The following is a 20,195-nucleotide window of genomic DNA, read 5'->3' on the forward strand; positions in this document are numbered from 1 at the left end:
TGAACCACAAAGACGTAATGCTTGGGCAACCTGTTGCTGCATAAAATGTTTAGTCACTGTTCCACAAATGATTCTCCTTTCCCTGCTTGCTGGTAAAACATTAACACCAATATCCATTAACACACTCAAATCAAACTATTTTGAAAACCCACATGAGACTGCAAAATAAATTTGCACAGAATGTTCAACAACCCAAGTAGATAGTTAACAGGGACCAACCGATATGACATCATCACGATACCTGCGATTCTGTAAGTATCATAATTTTTTTTTTTCATATTATGTTACATATTTAAACAACCTTTGGGAGTAGTAGTAGTTGCATCTGAAGTTATTTCAGGGTTGGAAGAACACATGGTCTGAGCGGTATTTTAGCCAGAACATTAACAGACACATTTTAAACATCTCTGAGACCTGTTCTAACTCATTAAAAAGTAGTACAATAGGACACCTTTAAAACAAGGCTAATGCCATTCATTATTAAACCTTAAACAGATAATAACACCAAAATGTTCAGAGTAATAAAAAATGAAATGATTTAATGATTTTACTGGACATCTTAAGCAGTTTAATTAAATTTATTCATTTTATCTTATTTTAGTAGAAAGTATCAGATGAGCTAATTTACAAGTTTTCAATATTAGGGCATAAGGTGGTATCGTTGTATCTAGTGCTAACGTTTATCTGTGTCACAGACTCGTTAGTATTTAAATCCATTTCAATATTACAGTTTTTAAAAATAAATGGTAGAGTAAATTGTACAATGCGCTTGTTTTTCATGGAAAAACACAATCACAGAGACACTTACAGAGTCAAAGCCTTCAGTCTTGGTCTCTATCCCCAAATAAATAATATAACTTATATTTCATGTTTTAGCATAGTCTAGCAAAAACATCCTTCTTCGCTGAGCTGCACGTTCTCCACAGGCCGAATCCATCTCACTTCCACTCGCTTTGATTCCGATTTGCTCTCTTCGCCGAAATGTGAAGCAAGCTCTACTTAGTTTCACAGCAAGAACCCAAACCACAGGATATAACTAATTCAGGACAAAACCCAAGAGACACCGGCATTTCAGCACCTCATCAAGCTGTAACACTACCAGGTGGGTGTGCTGATGCTTCTCCAGATATGTGAACGCCAAAAGTGGAAAAGTAGGGGGGAAAAAAATCGAACTTACAGATACGCACACACACACACACATATACACACACACTCACCACAACAAAGACATGAGACAAACATTTGGAATGCGTCATTGCCTGCTGGCCTCTCATCTACATGTCATTTATTACAACCTGAAGAGTGAATCATTCACTAATCAGAGAACAGACAAAGATACCAGTCTAACGCTAATTACACCCATGTGTCACAGGACCCGAGGAGCACGGGAGCCACTTGTGTAATTAGCAGCAAAGTGTCTGCATTAGTGCAGGCTACGTAAACCCAGCTTTAATATCCAAACCCAAAATAGCTTTTAGGGTTATGATATCCCGCTAATAGCTTAGGATCAATTAAACCTTTTTAAAAACACACAAGGTCTTTGTCCAAGAGCCTATATGCAACAAAACGTGAAACAATAGGTGTAATTATTTCTGAAATTCTTTCTTTTTTTTTTTGATTTACGCAAAATCTCTGACACGGTCATAATTATCATGTTGTGGCTATAAGAAGTGAGCCAGAAAAAAAAAAAATATTTTATATATATATATACCAAAAATAGACCATTGTTGTCATCAATGTTGTGTACTTCAGTACAGGCCAAAAGTTTGGGAACACCACAAATATTGATTTTCACAAAGTCAGCTGCTTCAGTGTTTTTAGATCTTTTTGTCAGATGTTACTATGGCATGCTGAAGTATAATTCTACGCATTTCATAAAAGGTAAAGACTTTTACTGACAATTACATTAAGTTTATGCAAATAGTCAATATTTGCAATTTGCTATGGCATGCTGTCAATCAACTTCTGGGCCACATCCTGACTGTTGGCAGCCCATCCTGAAATAATCAATGCTTGGAGTTTAACAGAATTTGTGAGTTTTTTCTGTTTAAACACAAGTTCTCAATGGGATCAAGTTCTGGGGAGTTTCCTGGCCATGGGCCCAAAATTCTGATGTTTTGTTCCCTGAGCCACTTGGTTAATCACTTTTGCCATATGGCAAGGTGCTCAATCATGGTGGAAAAGGCACTGTTCATTACCAAACTGTATATGGATGGTTGAGGCGAGTTGCTCTCGGGGGATGTTTCTGTACCATTTTTTTCATGGCTGTGTTCTTAGGCAAAATTGTGATTAAGCCCACTCCCCTTGACTGGAATGCATCCTCACACATTAATGGTCTGAGGATGTTTTACTGTTGGCATGACACAGGACTGATGATGGCGCCATTTGTGTCATTAATATTTCATTATTAATATTTGTGGCATTCTCAAAACCGTTGGCCACGACTATGTATTATATAACGTATTATTACACACTTGTTGCAAGGATGTAACAACTTAATAGAGTAGCTACTAAAGTGGAGAAAAATGATGGAGGTTGACGTACCATGGATTTACTGAAAATCCAATAGGAAAAGGTTGTGAATTGGTACCTGGTATCATCAGGTCAGTGGATTATTTTATCTATAGAAATCATAAGACTCATGCAAGCAATTCCGCTCGTTACCCTGCATATTAAGAGGTTCATTTCTTGATACAACGACATATTTCATAGTTAAATACAATTCCTGGAAATTTCCTGTACAAAACACAATGTACAAGAAATATCAGAACCCAAGTATAAAGTTGTAATTGGTTCAATTCATGACCATATAAATATTTTTTTTTTTTGCCAGAATATCTTACAAAATGAACATTATTAGACATTAGATTAGATATTCCCATAGACTTCTAATTAAGTACTAAAGCAGCAGGTTAAGCAGCAGTCCCTAAGGCACCATTGTTTAAAACTAGTTTTGTACATCAACTCTGCTTTGTGTATCAACGGTGTGTAGTGCATTAGCTTATAGTTCTGTCCTCTTCTGTAATTAAGGGCTGGATCTCAGTCCCAGATCTAATTTGGTCAGCCGTGAGACAGCTAGGGACACACTAATCCATGTGAACACTCTTGCAGTTTGCAAAAAAGCAAGCCGAAAAAACAATTAAGGCTGGTGTTTTATGACCGTGTGAAGGCTGAGGACTGGTGATGGGGCTACCGCACACAGTCACCATGGCTAAGGATTCAACATCACATCACAACCGGGCCAATTCAAACACACTCTCGATGATTTGCGCTAACATCTATTACTAAGAAATGTACAAATACTCCTCTAATAAATATTACAATATTAATAAAAACAGGAGGTTATAGAAAGTGTCTCACCACCCCAGGTTCAGGGCTGAACACAAAGGTTCAAAAACACACTCTTCACCTTGTTCAGCTAGACAGTTAAAGATAGGGGTGTACATGACACGAAGGTCTCACATGTGCAAATTTGAAACAGTTTACCAGAAAACCTGCAAAAGGTTGCAAACATATAAGAAACCCTCGAATAACCCTCAAATTTTGGGAATTGGGATTATTATTATTTAAAGCCTAAATAAATGTAAATTGCGTCCCATATTGATTTGATGTCCTGGGTGATATATGAGACACGAAACAGTTAGTGGCACCCCGTCATAGGAAAATTATCCATTATTGGGGTTGAGTGAATAGACCGACTTAGCTTTTTTAATTATGAGCTCATGTTATTACTTACATCATATAAGCTTTTACATGGACCTTGCTTTGTGCACTGGTGCGCAGTCATGTTGGAATAGGAAGGGCCATCCTGAAACACCAGTGCACAAAGCAAAGGTCCATAAAGACATGGATGAGCGAGTTTGGTGTGGAAGAACTTGACTGGCCTGCCCAGTCCTAACCTCAAGCCGATAAAAAACCTTTGGGATGAATTAGAGCAGAGACAGGCCTTTATCTCCATCATCAGTGTCTGCCCTGACAAATGCGTTTCTGTCAGAATGGTCAAAAATTCCCATCAACACACTCCTAAAGCTTGTGGAAAGCCTTCCTAGAAGAGTTGAAGCTGCTATAGCTGCAAAGTGGTGGGCCAAAATCATATTAAACACTATGGATTAGAAATTGGATTCACACACACACACAGTATGTACACATGCACACATACATCAGCTGTTTCTTCACCATGCTCTCCTTTTGTCTATTTCTTCAAGATAAGTTTTTTTTTTTTTTTTTATATATATATATAGATTGTCAGAAAGCCCAGCCACGAAGACTTTTCCATGAAGGGTCACTTCTCTGAAGCGCCGACACTGAAGAGTCCTTCAAAAAATTTAAAAAATTGCTCAAATTCCACCATATCATCGGTTAACCTCATTTTCTATAACACTTACCGTGTAAGCTGCTCCTATAGACACAATGTGAAAGACCGCATTTAGCTTGCAGCTGTAACTATTGTCAAAGCTGCTGTTACAGGAAATTAATCAACTGCTTTTGTCCATTTAGAATAGAGCATTCAACAGTGCTGAAGTGAAGTGCAAAAATAACACATCAAAATATTTGAAGGACAAAATTTTTCATGGTAAATCTTAAACCGCTGTTTTTTGGAAATCCAATATTACTGTGCACAATGTTAAATATGTGACATTTTGGAAAAGTGCACATGACATGCAATACTGTTATATATATATTACAATGCAGTATACTAAATATTAAACTGCCTACTCTTAACATACTCAAGCTTATTGATAAATGATATTCGAGGCTTACTGGCAGCGTAGGAGTTATAACCATCTCCACACAAGCAAAAGAATATACATCATTCCTATTGATTAACCGTCCCCTGACAGAAAGCCATCTTTTTGTGTCTGAGGGAGTTTTTGGCATGATGTCTGCATTCTGCCGATGCACTCCTTCTGTCCCTCCATCATCCCTTCCTCCAGAGCCTACGTGTCTGTGCCGGGCTCCAAAATGCCCTGCAGTGTGTTATCTCCAGCTGGGATCTTCAGCGCACAGACTCACTCACACACACACACACATGCTCCCTTTCTCCTGCCTATCCTTGCTAAAACAAATGTGCACAGTAAACACAATATACTGCAGTACTAGGATGACCTATATACTTAATGCAATGTAAAAAGTTAGTATAGTTAACCAGTATAAAAAGCATCAGCAGCATTCTCTCCATAGGCTCTGTGTCCTGAATATAGTCACTATATATACACACACCCACATCTATGATGAACATCTTGTGGGCCTAAAAACTACGATCATTATAACCATGTGCTTTCTCTTTTTCCAAAGTCTGCTGCACCAGCAGTTCTGGAAACTACATATGTAATATCTCTGTACTCGGATCTCCATTTATCTCCATACGCAAGCCCCGCTTCTCGGCAGCGAGGTGAAATAGGTTGATCAGATTACATAAAACGAGGAGAAATATCTACACTGGATCTAACTCGAAAAGCCTTCATTGATAAAGTGCTTGCCGAAATAATCCCATAATAGCAAACACTGCATTTAGTGCCCTAGATAAACACACTTTCCTTTAATTATAGTGTGCATTTTTTTTTCTAGCGCACACATTCATCGCCTATTCATCTCCTGATACACTATTAACCAGCTGGAGCCAGATATATATTACTAATACCTGCTTCCCAAGGCTAAGCTGTTTATGTTTATTTTCCTGTGATAAGCATCTGTGGCAAGACTTAATTAAACAAAAAGATATAAAATTTTACTTGCAGGATTCATGTACGAGTTACACAGCACAGCATTAGCTTCTAATCAACACACAAACAATGGGTCAAAACACATATATTTTATACAACAGACTCCTAAAGTTATTAATAAAAGTGTATACTTTGTATAAGAATAAAAGATTTGCATTCAAAATATAATTTATTAATGTAAAATACTGTAAAAGAACTGACTTAAAAAAAAACTGAGCTAGCTTAGTCTTGCTAGCTTAGTCAACAGAACTGCATACATTATGCTGTACATTTTTAAAATAATCTTAATACCTAATATAAAACATACAATATTTAGTTTAAAATGATACCAGAGTTAGTTGTGTTGATTCTATCCATTATTTAGTTGTTTGTGTTGCTAGCCAACTCAGAAACAGGAAATTAGCATTAGCCAGCTAACACCTGAGGCTAATGATTTTCTCAGCTAGCTTGTACTCATTTATTCCTTTATACAAACAAAATTCTCTGCAATTTCAGCATTTCCCTCAGATCCATTGGTAAATTTAAAGAAAACAAAGAGAATTACACTTTAGCATTAAATCACAAACTGTGTCTCTGTGTGTGCTGCCATTTGGGGTACAATTTTAAAATATGCTATCCGAAAATGTCAACATCTGAAATAGTGAATATCACAAGACAGGAACATTTATGTGATAAATACTTGTAAACACAGTGTGTGTATAAATGCATTACATTACAAAAACATTAACATGTAGCATGTTAGCATGATAAATACAGCCAGGCCCAGTTAGTATCAAGAATGTCAACTACCCCTCTTTCTACAACATTTACACCAGAAATGTTGAGCAAGTACGTAAACATGCAATCTGGCCGGCTAGTCGTAGGCGGCCCTGAGCTGTAGCGCCCCTTTATCCCTTTCTTAACTAATCTCTCTGTTAGGGAGAGACTGCAAATCAAAGCGTATAAAACATCTGTGGCATATACGCTGTAAACCGAAGCAGCCACATCACACACATATGTTTAACTTTAGAAAACCACAAAGCTGCTGACTCGAGTTTTCTTTCCTCGAAATGCCACGTTTATAGTTTTGTTACAGTTTGCATAGCACAAATCTGGTACACATGTGGATTCTCTGGCACTATTGTGTGCTGTAAAAAAAAATCATATGATGGACAACTAGGGTATTTTCAAAACAGTTGGGAGCATTTTTAAGCGAGTTCATGAAACTGTAAAATAACCTCCACATACTCTCTCCATAACTGTAATTAAAGTAAATGTAATGCCTATTTATTGGAACCGTATAACCTTTAATTCCTGATCTTCCAGCTCCTCCTTGCAGTACATAGGGGTAAAAAAATGATTATTTTTAATGATTATATTAACAGTTGACAACCACCAAAAAAAGCCCAGGCAAAGTTCATATCAAACGTAGCTAGGGCAAATACGACAACATAGCATGTTTGACATTGGTGGCTCAGTGGAAGGTCCCTCACCTGGCATGTGGAAGGACCAGGTTCAATTCCCACCCAATGTCCAAACCCCAGTCACGGGATGCAGTGCCAGTCCCAAGCCCAGATGAAATAGGAGGGTTGCATCGGGCAGGGTATCGAGCGTCACATCAACACCCCCCACCACCACCCGCTGACGTGAGCAGCCGAAACCATGTTCATTACTAATCTAATAAAATCCCATTCAACATGCCTTTTCATTTACTCAGAATACAAAACATACAAAATCAAGTTCGAGTCTTGTTCCAGGAGTAGAAAAGCACATGCGTAATTTCATATCACGGTCATTATTTTGGGACGTCATGATTCTTGGTGGGAAGGGCTGGGAATCCTGCTTTTAAAATGTTTCATTTCTTACTATTAATCTATTAATCTGCTCTAACAACCTACTATTTAATCTCGTGTTCTAATTAACCTGTAAGATTAACACATTTCAGTAATAGTATCCTGTTTGCATTTTAGGACATATGCGAACACTTTGTGGTTTTGTTTCCATGTTGCAACATTTCACACGCTCTTATCATACACTCTTATTGTACTATGGAGGTCAAAGGAAAAGGAGACCACGGTTTGGTGATTATTCTGATCAACAAAAAAAACAACCATCACACATAATGCTGCTGTAATCTTCTGTATGAGGAATGTTTGACATTGCGTTCTGTTCTTAAATATCACTTGTTCTTGTTCATTGTCTGTTCAATGCACGCCTAAATTTTCTTTGTAAAATGGGTTTGAGTCAACAGTATGACACGGCTCGCTGTGTCATATCTCAGAAAAACAGTAATTGAGTCTGAGCAAAATCAGATGTTATTAAAATGCTGTTTTTGTTATTCAATTGTATTTAAAAAAACAGAATGTTATGTCAAAAAGGGTGGACAGGTGCATGTAAAAGTTAATGCAGAGCACGGCAAACTATATGTTGTTATAAAAGATAGGTTTTGATTTGACGATTCTCAAAAAAGGAATAGTGACAAAAGTAAATTATAATTATTTTAATTCGGAGAATAAATCACGTGAATTTATTTATTCAAAATGTAGGATAGACAAATTCATGATTTCTGTGGGATTGATACATTATATATATTGTGCAACTTGAATGCAATTAGTCCTGAAGATATTATCACATATATCATGGTATCTATATTACACTGCCGCTGTTATGCAGACTTAGTTTACTGACACACTTGATAAAACCTAGATTTTGTCTTTGTTTTGGCAGGGGGAAGAAAAAAAACATTGCTCATGCATGGAACCAGCGCGTCTAGCACATGTTAGACATTAACGTCTAATGATAGCAAAACATTTGGCAAGAAGGAAAACACAGGACCAGAGCTGTGAAAGCGAGAGCAGAGGGGAAACCTGGTGAGAGACGGAGGAGAACAGTGCAGGAGTGAAGCTGAAGGAGAGAAAATAAACAGAAACCCAGAAGAGAGAGAGCGCGAGAGAGAGAGGAGACAGTGAGCGAGATAGCTCATAAAATGTGCATTGCAGACTGTCTCCAGTGCAGTCTGGGGGTAATGGGAGCAAGAGGAGCCTGGAGCGTCACACAGACACACACACAGACACACACACAGACAGACACACACACAGACACACACACACAGACACACACACAGACACACACACAGACAGACACACACACAGACACACACACAGACACACGACTCTCCGGCTCCTTCCCAATCTTTCACCACACCACTTTCTCGCTCCCTCCTTCACTCTTAAACACACACACAGGGACACCGCATGACGCAGAAATCAATAACTGCACTCCGAAACCCACTGAAGGAGAGGAAAGAGCCAGAGCAGCAACCATACAACTGGGACTTGTGTGTGTATATGTGTGTGACTGCACAGTCCCTCTCTGTCTCACTTCCTGCCTGTGTGCCATCAGGGCGGCAGCAGTTCCTTCTCCCTCTCTCACTCACTCTCCCTCTCTTTCTCTGTCTCACAGATGGACAGACTCCCTCCGATATGGCGAGGCTGCGGAAAGGCTTATGATTACTAAAGGCTGAAGGATTTGGGACTAAAAATATCATGAAGACAGAAGGGCCAGAGCAAATCTGGACTCAACAATGAAAGCAAACTGAAAAACAGCGAAAAGAAGAATACCACATTTCTCCTTCTCCGTCTCGTCTTGTTTTGCCTATTCTGTCCCTCTCTCTCTCTCTCTCTCTCTCTGTTTCTTTCCAAGAGCTCATCTGAATTTAAAAGTAAAGACTTGGACTTACTGGCATGTCAGTATGCGCGCACACACACACACACACACACTCAGACATACGAGGCTCCGTCTGCGCTGATGAATCCTAAAAGTGATCTGCCTGCTTCTCCGCCGTAAGGTCTGTCTGCCAAGTACTGCCTTCTTCTCTTTCCCTCTCATATACAATACACACATACACACACACCCTCTTTTTATCTGTCCCTCACCTCACTTTTTAAGCTCCCACATTCTCTACTCACCCCAGGAGAAGCTGAGAACATCACTCAGAGAGAGAGAGAGAGAGAGAGAGAGAGAGAGAGAGAGTGTGTAAGGTGGGTCAAGTTCTTAAGGAGGGGTTAAAAAAGAACTAAAAGACAAACCTTTAAAAAAAAAAAGAGAAGAGAAGAAAGCCCTACCCGGGTAAGAGTTTGCGAGTCCTGCTCAGACTTGAAGCTGCGGCTGTGGCTGTGTGTGCATGGCGCAGTCTGGCCTTAATGACAGAGTCTGAAATCCGATCCCCCCCTCAGGTCTCTGCCAACCACCGCTCCTCCCTCCCCTCTCCTCTCCTCTCCTCTCCTCTCCTTCCCTCCCTCCCTCTGCTCGCCTTCCACGCTCCCTCGCTCCGATCCTCTCCTCTCGCATTGTTCCGGCCCGCACTGCCAGCTGTTTCTGACAGCAAAATTACTGTGCACGAAAAAATGATTGCTGTCGGAGGACCGTTTCCCCTCCTTTCTCTTTCTCCTCCGCTCTCTCTCCCCCTCTCTCTTAGTCTCCCTCTCTCACCACGCTTTTCGAGACGTTCAGACTTCCGCAGACAAATTATACACTTTATGTTGTTGTGAAAAGGCAGCTGCGGGGCCTCTGCAGGAAGAGAGAGACACTCGCACATATCCACTCTCAGGGATAGACGCATATATATTTATATATATACACACACACACACACACATACTGCAAGGAGAGTTCTCAGAGAAAGAGTTTTTTTTTCTTCGCAGAGGAGGGTTTTTTTTTCTTTCCAGTGAACATTCAATAACACACAACTCAACAGAAATTAACTTAAAACGTTTTAATTCTAGTTCCCACCGACTTGTGATGGCTGGCGGAGTTCTTGAAACAACAGCTGCATTATTTTAACACTATTGTAGTTCAGTGTTAAGTTTGAAAAGCTGCCTGAATTGCAGGTTATGTGTGAGTGAACACAAAAGTGTGACAAAAGGATTCTATCATAAAAGACGGAACAATAAAAAAATGGCCCACGATGGAATTAGAAAGTTTTCCATTTAACAGCCTCTGTTCTAAAAGTATATGATTTACATATATACAGTGGAACCTTGGATTGCGAGTAACGCGGTTTGCAAGTGTTCCGCAAGACAAGCAAAGATTTTTAATTAATTTTGACTTGTAAAATAAACAAGTCTTGGTTTACGAGTACTGAGTATCACGCATGTGCTTCTTGTTTAGACGCCGAGCGTCACGTGATCACAACTGAACCAACGGTTTTTCTCTTTCTTGCGCTGCGTAATTGTGGGTAATCGTCTCCCCTGCTGGGTCTTAGTGCGCGTCTCTTATATGGTATAATCAACATCTGAATCTCCTCTCACTTTAGCTTCACACACAAACACACACACACACACCGCCTGCGCGCATAAACAGAAACACTTATCTGTCTGGATTCATTTTTTTACTTTTTTAAAAGGTAAAGTGCAGGTTAATTTGTTTTACTTTTACTTTACATTTTGTATTAATGATTTAAATATAAAGCACTAGAAACATTTATGCAACTGAAATCATAACGATTTTACAACATGTTAATTCACGCTAAATTTGAGAAAAGGTTTTTTAGACTTCTAGCATCTGTGATGGTTGAAAGCTGCCACAGCTTAATGTGTACCAAAAAAAAAAAAAAAAAAAAAAAAACACATCACTTACCACCACTGAGCCAGGCCATTACCTATTATTAATAATTCAAATTTGTTCCAGTTCCAATCAGTTCTTGTAAAACATACAGTAGTATCACTGGTTACTGTGGTATTTTGAGGTGCTAAAACTTTTGTTATTTATGCAGTAAGAAACACAAACATGTTAATGTTGTACGTACACCTAACTGGAGCTACAAGGCAAAACATGACGAACGCTGGTTTGCATAAAAGTCCATTAATCATAGACCAGGTATTACACGACTGACAAATCCACTTCTGCACAACACTGCCCAGCTCATTTCAATAAATCCCCAGCTGCAGCACATCTGTTTTCAGTAATCAGTTAATTAACAAGACCTTCCTGTTGGATAAAACAGTGGAAAGCTACTGCACTGGGACTGGATTTAAGGGGGGAAAAAATACATCACTCAATAATACAGGACGATACGAGGTCAGAAAGGAATATGCACCTGAATCATGGATTGGAATTCAAACAAAATTTGTTATATGAAATCTGAATACGGTCATAATTGTATAACAGTTTGTATACAAGTCCTTTTGGAGGTATCCAAGGACACTGGTGCAAATGTCACAGCACTTTAAAAGCATTACAGTACCGAATGCATTTTGTTATGAATGCAGTAATGAGCTGTTGATTAGTCTTCATCAAACAATTAAAGTCATAAAACTTAACGCAATTATCTATCACAATACAATTGATGTATCAAACTTGCCTGTCCCGGACTTTCCATAGATGCTTAATCAAATGCTCAAAAAGAGGCCTTGAACTCTTTGCCTGGTAAATCCCATACACAGCAGGCTGTGATGCACTGTGTGTCCTGGTACCTTTCTGTTATGGCTAGCGCCAATTTTTTTTTTTGCTTGTGCTGCATTGGGTTTTCTGTGGGATCGCACCAGACGGGCAGGCCTTAGAAGTCCATGATGATGCCACCAGTTTAGTGGTATACAACTGATAAATGTTTTGACATGTCATCAGTGTACAGCAAGTCCCCTACATACAAACATTTGAGTTGCGAACATGCGTCCGTTCATGTTCAATCGTGGAAGTTAGATCACATGTCCACGTGTGTGCCAGGATGGCAAAAAAAAGACGGCTCATTCTTTTAACATCAATCTAAAAAACACTGTATATAGCCAATCATGTTAGTATCCTAGTACCTAGACAATATCTGTTGGACTTACGGACAATTTAAAGTTACGGTACAGCATATTAAGTATCAAAAAATTCACACCAATAAATGCTTATTTCTGATTGGTCAGAAGGCGTCAACTATTTATAACCGTCATAACACAACTAGAAAAATAGTTTCTTTAAAGCAGAGGGCCATCTTGAATTATTTTGTGCGCGTGTCCGCTGGTTGCCGTGTTGTTAGAGGTACACTCCAAGTTGCTCTGCATGGCACCACCACGTCATTATTTAATCGAAACTGCTTTGTACTTTACCAAGTATTACACGACTGACAACACAATTGTAACGTGCTTACATGATTAAATGTACCAAAAAAAAAAGCAAGACCGTACTATAAATCTGTACAGCAACTCTTTTCGCTTTTCTCAGGGATATTAGAATAGAAGGAAGGAAGGAAATAAGACAGGCTGACCTAGACACTCTGTATTAAGACTCTATAATTCCCCCTGTGGCATCACAGTCCTTTTCTCCTCTGATGACCCCAAAACAGCAGGACTTCTTTCTTAGGAGTTTGGCACCTTTCCTCACTGCTTAGCAACAGCAGATGCATTTCCTTCGAAAAATGCGGCGTACATTCACAATGACCATCACACAGCACATGCACAAACCAAACAGTGGCAAGGGTGAGGGTTTAATAACAAACTGATGAAAAATCGACCTGCTTATTAAATAAGAGGAAACGGAATACAGGACGAGTCATTTGTTCTAAACAGACAAATGTGCGTAGCGATGGAGCTGGAGTGAAATATAAGAAGGATCTACAAACATGACGCTCATAAAACTGATGAAGTTGCATGATTCCTATCTTTATTTCACACACAGACACAGGAGCGAAGTCTGGAAGCACCAGTGTCACGTTTAACCGAAACCTAATGAGGGTCTCAATGAACTTGCAAGCTCGTTTTGACAACAGCACCACTGAGCATGTGATCATTTGACTCATGAGCGAGTTTTAAGGTATTTCCGACTGTTATCCAGCCTTACCTCAATTCTCCACATTTGTAACACGTGCAATAGACCTTTGTCCTGTTTTCTAATTAATAAAGAAAAAAATTAAGAAGTTCACTTACGCACTTATACTGTAAGCGCAGTTACCGAATTTTAGCGCTACATGAAGGCACTCATTAGTTCTATATGTTTTACTACATTTCTACATATGTAGCCCAACCCACAATATTCATAGTGTAGGATTTGCCATTATGCATTAATAAAATACTCAAATTGATGTAGCTCGAACTAAATATACGAGGGCTGTCAGCCTGAGACTTGTGATATCGTTTTTAAAGAAGGCCCTAAAACCGTGATGGCGATCCCAGTCTAGGTGGATCAAAGCACACTGCAATCGTTACTTCGATCCTTAAAAGACAGATACATTTTCGCCAACTTGTGGATTGTCTGTGTGAACTGTACACACAATCATTTACAATCAATGGCTGAGAGTTATTGCCACATCCTTCATACAATCCTGCCCTCTCTCCAACCCATTTTCACAGATTTTGGACATTAAAGGAGTTCCTGGGAGGCCAGCGGTTCCTACGTGAAGCAGACAGTCTGATCATGGATTAGAAAACTTTATACAGTATCTGGATGGTATCCAAGTACTAGTGAAATTAGTGAATCTAGGGGAGTATATCAAAAAATAAAGGTAGTTTTTGCTCTCGTAACTATGTTTTTTTTATTCTGCGCAATCAAAAGTGCCCGGTTTAACTTAAACGCATCTCGTTCTAGCAGAAAACACACATAAATGTAATCCTTTTTTACTGCATTTTTCTAACGCTGGATAGAACGAAATAGGATCAGTTTTGGTAAAACATCATTTCGTAAGCGACTCTTTGAGGCTTTGTTAGAAAACGTTAGTGGAGTGGTTGATGGTTCTGAATTTGCAAGACATCATTTAACTGCCATTACTTAACAACTGCCCTTGGGCTTCCATTACAAGGTTCATGTGAAGGGGTTTTCTGTTCTTTCTTCAGTTCAGAGAAACGTCTTGACAGGGTAATCACACATATGTTACAGATGCGGTCTTTAAAGATTAGGTTTAAAGGCGCTGGATTATTCCTTTAAGCAGTAAACAAGGCGTGTGCCTTGCAAAAGTTAGTCGCGCTGCTGCAGTGAAAGAGTGTAATCTAGCCTTAGGCCTAGCGCGTCACTCGTGCGAAGAAGCTCTCAAAGAGATATGCGCCGATATCCGCTGCAGTGCATACAGAAAAGGGAGTCAAGGGAGATATGAAGGGAGACAGACAGACAGACAGACAGACAGACAGACAGACAGACAGACAGAAGAGCCATTCCTCCTGCTATCCGAACGCTATCAGATGACTTCAGAACGTGACTGAGGGTAAAGACCCCAGCAGGGTGCCACTCTTCAGACAATGATGCCCCAGCATGAGGCAGAGCCATCGACCCCCACTAGACAGACTCGAACACTGTCCAGCACAAATATACACACACGCAAACACACTTATGACCACAAAACTGCCACTAGCTAGGATCGTATAATGAAAAATCATATTATATTATGATTAATCACCCAGCCAGAGAATTTTTTTTTTTTCAGATACTCTGAATATCATCATAACACTTCTTACTCTGCACCAGGTATAATGTATCTCTGTTCCTTATATAAGGTGATTATCTTGTACCACACGGTCGTCACTTTTCTGTTACAGCCTGCACCAGGGCTGTGGAGAATACGATTACATTCTCTCTCTCTTCACTATATATAAGAAACGAATGACAACAGAGATCTACACACTCTAATCTACCTCTGTCTACATACAGCGAGCTTAATGTTTAAATCTATACAAGTAGGTCATGGTTCATCTTCCTTCATCTCCCATTCATTATATTGAGCAAAATATATAGATAGCTAAAAATAATAGCAATAAAAACAATAAGAATTTCACCCACAAACTACATATTTTATTTAAGAATTACATAAAGTGCTGTTTAACCTGTAAAAACAGGTTAGGAGATTTCTTGGTAGAAAAGTGTCCAGGGGCGAATAATTATACATATACATATATATAAGAATTTTATTTTTGTTCCCCCTCCCCTCTCATTTCTCGCAATTAAGTGTCACAAAAGTGTGGAATTTTTCTACACATTTTACAAAGATTGATGCTGAGAATTTGTTGCTGTACTACTTACATACTACATACTGTATATTGTTGTGAAAATCTCTCGAGGCGTGGTAGCACGATACTTTGCGTTGTTGCCGGTGGTGACTCGATGTTTTAAGCTTTTAATCTCGCGAGACGGAAGCTTGCAAATTTAAAACCTCACGCAGCCGCAGAAAAACGTCCATCTCCCTCGGCTACGTGTTTGGATTGCTTCGCCTTTTACTTGTATGTAACTTTGGATAATAGTGCTGGTCAAATGTAAATGAAATGCAAATGTGGACACCGCCACAGACCTGTGATCCAGCCGACTCGGCCCTCGCTTGATCAAAAACATGTTTAAAAAAAAATGGAACTTTGTTCAAATGACTTGCAAATGCACTGACATCTCTCCAGAGCTCCACACATTTGCACAGCCGCTGAAGGCAGCAGGCTACCAGGCTCTATTTTGCTTAATCGTGTCTAGAGAAGCAAAAGAAAAACAGTGTCTTTAAAAGCTGGCCATTCTCATGAACCCACCTTTGTTTTAACATGAACATACCAGACGTTACACCGTAACAAAACACGTCATGCGCGTCCGTGACACCGAGCTCCATTCAGCACAGAAACCTGTCGGAACAGATCCCTGTTATCTCTCACACATATGGCTTGTGATCACAAAGCCATACAATACAGCAGTTTATGGAAGAGCTGCTCTGTGCAGGGCCTTGTGATGACCTAGCCCTGTACTGCAACTCACTGAAGCTTGTCTAGAGACAATTCCCGTCTGGACAGAGATGAGAGAAATCTGAGGGGTAAGAAAACGATCCGATTGCACAGAATGACTCAATACAGTCATTTCGAACAAGCTCCTTCGACAAGGCATATTTTACTAGATTACGTTTTCTTTTTTTTACTTACAGTAAACACAGACACTTGCTCAAATATGATTAAGCTTCAGCCAGGGCGTCTGGGTAAACACCTTACCGAAGAACGGCTTTTTATCAGCTGCGTGTTGATTTTGCTTCCTCTAATTAAACTCATCAGTGAAGCCACACACAAACACACACAGAGACACGAACGTGCCTTATGTAGTCAAAAAACAAGCTATTGATATTAAGCAGTAGCCCGGGAATATGCTTATCGAAAGCTGTGTATTAGACGTGACAACGATCAATTTACACATCGTTTGGTTTGATAGGACAATTTGATCAGTGCACTTATGCACTTAAGTAATCAGATAAAGCAAAACTCAGGAGTCTACAGCAGTCAATAACAACATTTCTTCCTCTAGCTACTGGTTTTATGGCATTTTCAGTAACAAAGTGGCAACGCTTCTAGCTTTTTAACTCTTAATAGCTTAATTTTCTTAATCTACTACGTTATGTTTGTCTTGTCGATTTACTAATCGAGACATTTATTGAAGATATTTTAAGAGCTTACAGTTTGGACCAGACCTACAGTCCTTTTTCGAGTGGCAGTGTTAGAATTTAAACTCTACTCATTCGACTTGCATCTAAACTGGATGCAACTGGGACTAAAAAGTCTCGATTGCAAATTAAACATAATGCGGTGCTTCCTGTCTTTCTATATTTGTTCAGAAGATTAAAGCAAAGACAAATTCCTTCCTCCACCTGTGTGCATGTGTACGTGCACAGACATGAGATTATCATGCTCGAATCCAATACCACCTTTAATCTGATTTAGGATATCACAGTATGCTTTTACACAAAAGTCATTTCAATAGTCTGGTAAATGCCTGGATTATCAGTTCTGCTCCTCGCTTTATCTTTGTGTGAACACTTTGTGTTCAGGTCATTATTTAGCAATAGAAGTACTTGTTTATGAGTAATATTGACTTCTGTGCAGATGAGACCAGAAAACAATACTCAGATTGCTGAATGTGTGTAATAAAAGCTATGCAAAACCTGACGTCTAAGTAAGACACAGATCTAACACAACAATGTCAATTCATTTATTTGTTTACGCATTCGGCAATTTGAACATGATTTAATTCGGTTCAAAACGGCAAAAAGAGTTAAGGTATTTGCTCATCTCTGGTTAATTCCGTCTCTCACTCTGCTGTGTGAAATAATAGGTGATTAATGGTGTATAGCACCCTCTTTCCCAACCTCCGCCCAGTCTATTGTAATGCTCAGAGCTCAGTGGGAAGCTGATGGACGCAGGGGCGAAGACTGAAATCTGAACCAGCACACCTGGCTGCATGACAAAAGACCAGCTAAGCAAGCGCCAATGGTCTGCAAACATAAAAAAAAACACGCCGCAGACACATAGATCCTTATAACTGATATCGTGCAGGGTATTAATAATTAACAACTGCAAATTTGAATACTTTTTCTAGACACCTTTATGTTGCTTTTTTTTTTTTTTACCAAGAAAGGTACATGAAGTGTACCTTTAACGCTGTACTACAGTTTAAAAGGTGAATGATGATATATGAAAGGCAGAAAAAGAATTATAACAACAAGAATTATAATTAAAGTGTAAATCCATTATGATTTTTTTTATATATATATGAAGTTTTTAACGCAGCACACTTGTTTGTAGAGTAATAACACTCAAGAATGTCAAATTATTAAACAAATAAAGCTGATCTAAGGATTTTTGTTTTGAACGCATACATCAAAGGAAGCAAAAGTAACCACTTAGACACAGTGTCGCCAAAGCGAGCGCGCGCACACACATGTAGACATGCATACAGAGAGAGAGAGATTTTTGCACTGTGTACCGACAAATGGACAAAATGCAAACATTCTTACCTTGCAACATTAAACGCACATGGAATCCACCGGTCCTGCTTTTTTATCTGTTGCTGCAGCTAAAAATCAAGTTGCTACAATGTTGCCATATCAGCCCCGGCAGACTTCTGACTCAGAACAAGACGAGAGGAGGAGACAAGTGTGTATGTGTGTCCGATTACACTCTTCCCTCCCTCCACATCCATATAGTTCATCGACTTCGAGGAATAGTTCAGGGTCTGATCAGCTCATTCAGGAGAGAGAGTGAGAGACAGACAGACATAAAGACTCCTGCGTCATTGACTCACTCTCTCACACACACACACACGCGCGCGCGCACTCCTGAACTGTTACACAGTAAACCACCCAGACTTCCTTTACCTCTTACTCTCACACACATTCCCACACAAACGCCTTGTGTCTCTTTTGTTTTTTTGTTTTCTGTTGTTTTTTTTTCCCCTTCCCTTTCCATCCCCGCCTACATACTGGAAGCCACGCCCACCGTCTCCCGGATTGGCCCGTGTTTCACGCCCACAATCCCAATTCTCAGGACGAGTTAGTTCTCAAGCCTCTGTTTTTTTTTATTATATAGCAACATTTTATCTTTATGCATACAATGTTTCTATACATTTTTAATGTTTATATTTATGTTCAGAAATTGCGACTCTGTTCTTAGAAAATACGCGATGGCGTCACCACGTCGGTGTCCAATCAGATTAAATCAGATCCACCTACCAGCCAATCACAGATGAGAAGGCGGGATCTAATGGGGAAATAATGCTCTCACAGCGCGTACTGGATCCACATCTGAAAACCAGATGTGCTGTAAAGTTGTGGAAGTGCATGAAGCTTTTTGTTTCCTTACGTATCTTATATGTGGGTATGTTTGTATATATATGTACATGTATAACATTTATAATAAAAATAATCAATCAAATAAATGAATCAATACTACTAATAATGACATTTTTTCACATATTTTCTATGAACAAATAAATAGGTACATAAACATTTACAGACATCAAAGTTTCATTCAATGATTTATTGATTTACAATGATAATACACACAGTATTCACATATCCATCTGTCTGTCTGTCTAACTATTCATCCATCTCTGTGTATGTTTGCGTATACAGTATAGACAGACAGACAGATATAAAGTTTTTTTATTTTGATTCATACACATTCACATTGCATACAAACTTAAATAATTCTTTTGATTGTGTAAAGCTGCTTTGCGACAATGACAATTGTTAAAAAACGCTATACATATATATATATATTTAATTTTTATTAAATATTAAAGGCATTAGGCTTACGGGCACTAATCTAGGTTTATAATGCTATAACACTTCCTTCCTGGATGGGAGCCAGCAATTAACATGGACAGGTTATGTGGCCCTGGCAGGAGTTAACAACGTGTTAATGACACTGTCTAACTGCATTTGCGCTTGAAAGCCAACCTTGTCCACCTGTATGAACCTTGTAATACTTGGGAACTTTAAAAAAAAAAAAAAAAAAAGGAAAAAAGAAAAACACACCTGTCTTTCTGGTTACAGCTTGGTGAAATAAGGCATCTTGTCAGTAGTACCCAAAATTGTAGTTAAAATTAATATAAAAATTAAATGAATTTAACGTTCATTTTAACATTAACATTAAATGTTAAAATGAACTTGTTTTTTTTTTAAGTGTCAACATTTTAAAAACACTTGGGTTTATTTTTAAATTTAAATTTTATTTCTTACAGCTTACTGGAGATTCAAAATAGGTAATATAAGAACCCTTTCATTCTTACCCTC

The 20,195-nt window shown here is 38.9% G+C and overlaps 1 protein-coding gene across 1 annotated transcript in view; it reads right to left on the reverse strand.

Annotated features, from left to right (window-relative positions):
- Positions 1–18,825, reverse strand: part of LOC128523938 (activin receptor type-1-like) — a 48,641-nt gene extending 29,816 nt beyond the window's left edge. Inside the window, exon 1 of the mRNA XM_053496158.1 lies at positions 18,417–18,825. The gene's annotated coding sequence lies outside the window, so the exon portion shown is untranslated. The remainder of the gene's footprint in view (positions 1–18,416) is intronic.
- Between the last annotated feature and the right edge of the window lie 1,370 nt (positions 18,826–20,195).

Source organism: Clarias gariepinus, chromosome 5 (genome assembly GCF_024256425.1).
Source record: "Clarias gariepinus isolate MV-2021 ecotype Netherlands chromosome 5, CGAR_prim_01v2, whole genome shotgun sequence".
In the NCBI taxonomy this organism is placed as follows: Eukaryota; Metazoa; Chordata; class Actinopteri; order Siluriformes; family Clariidae; genus Clarias; species Clarias gariepinus.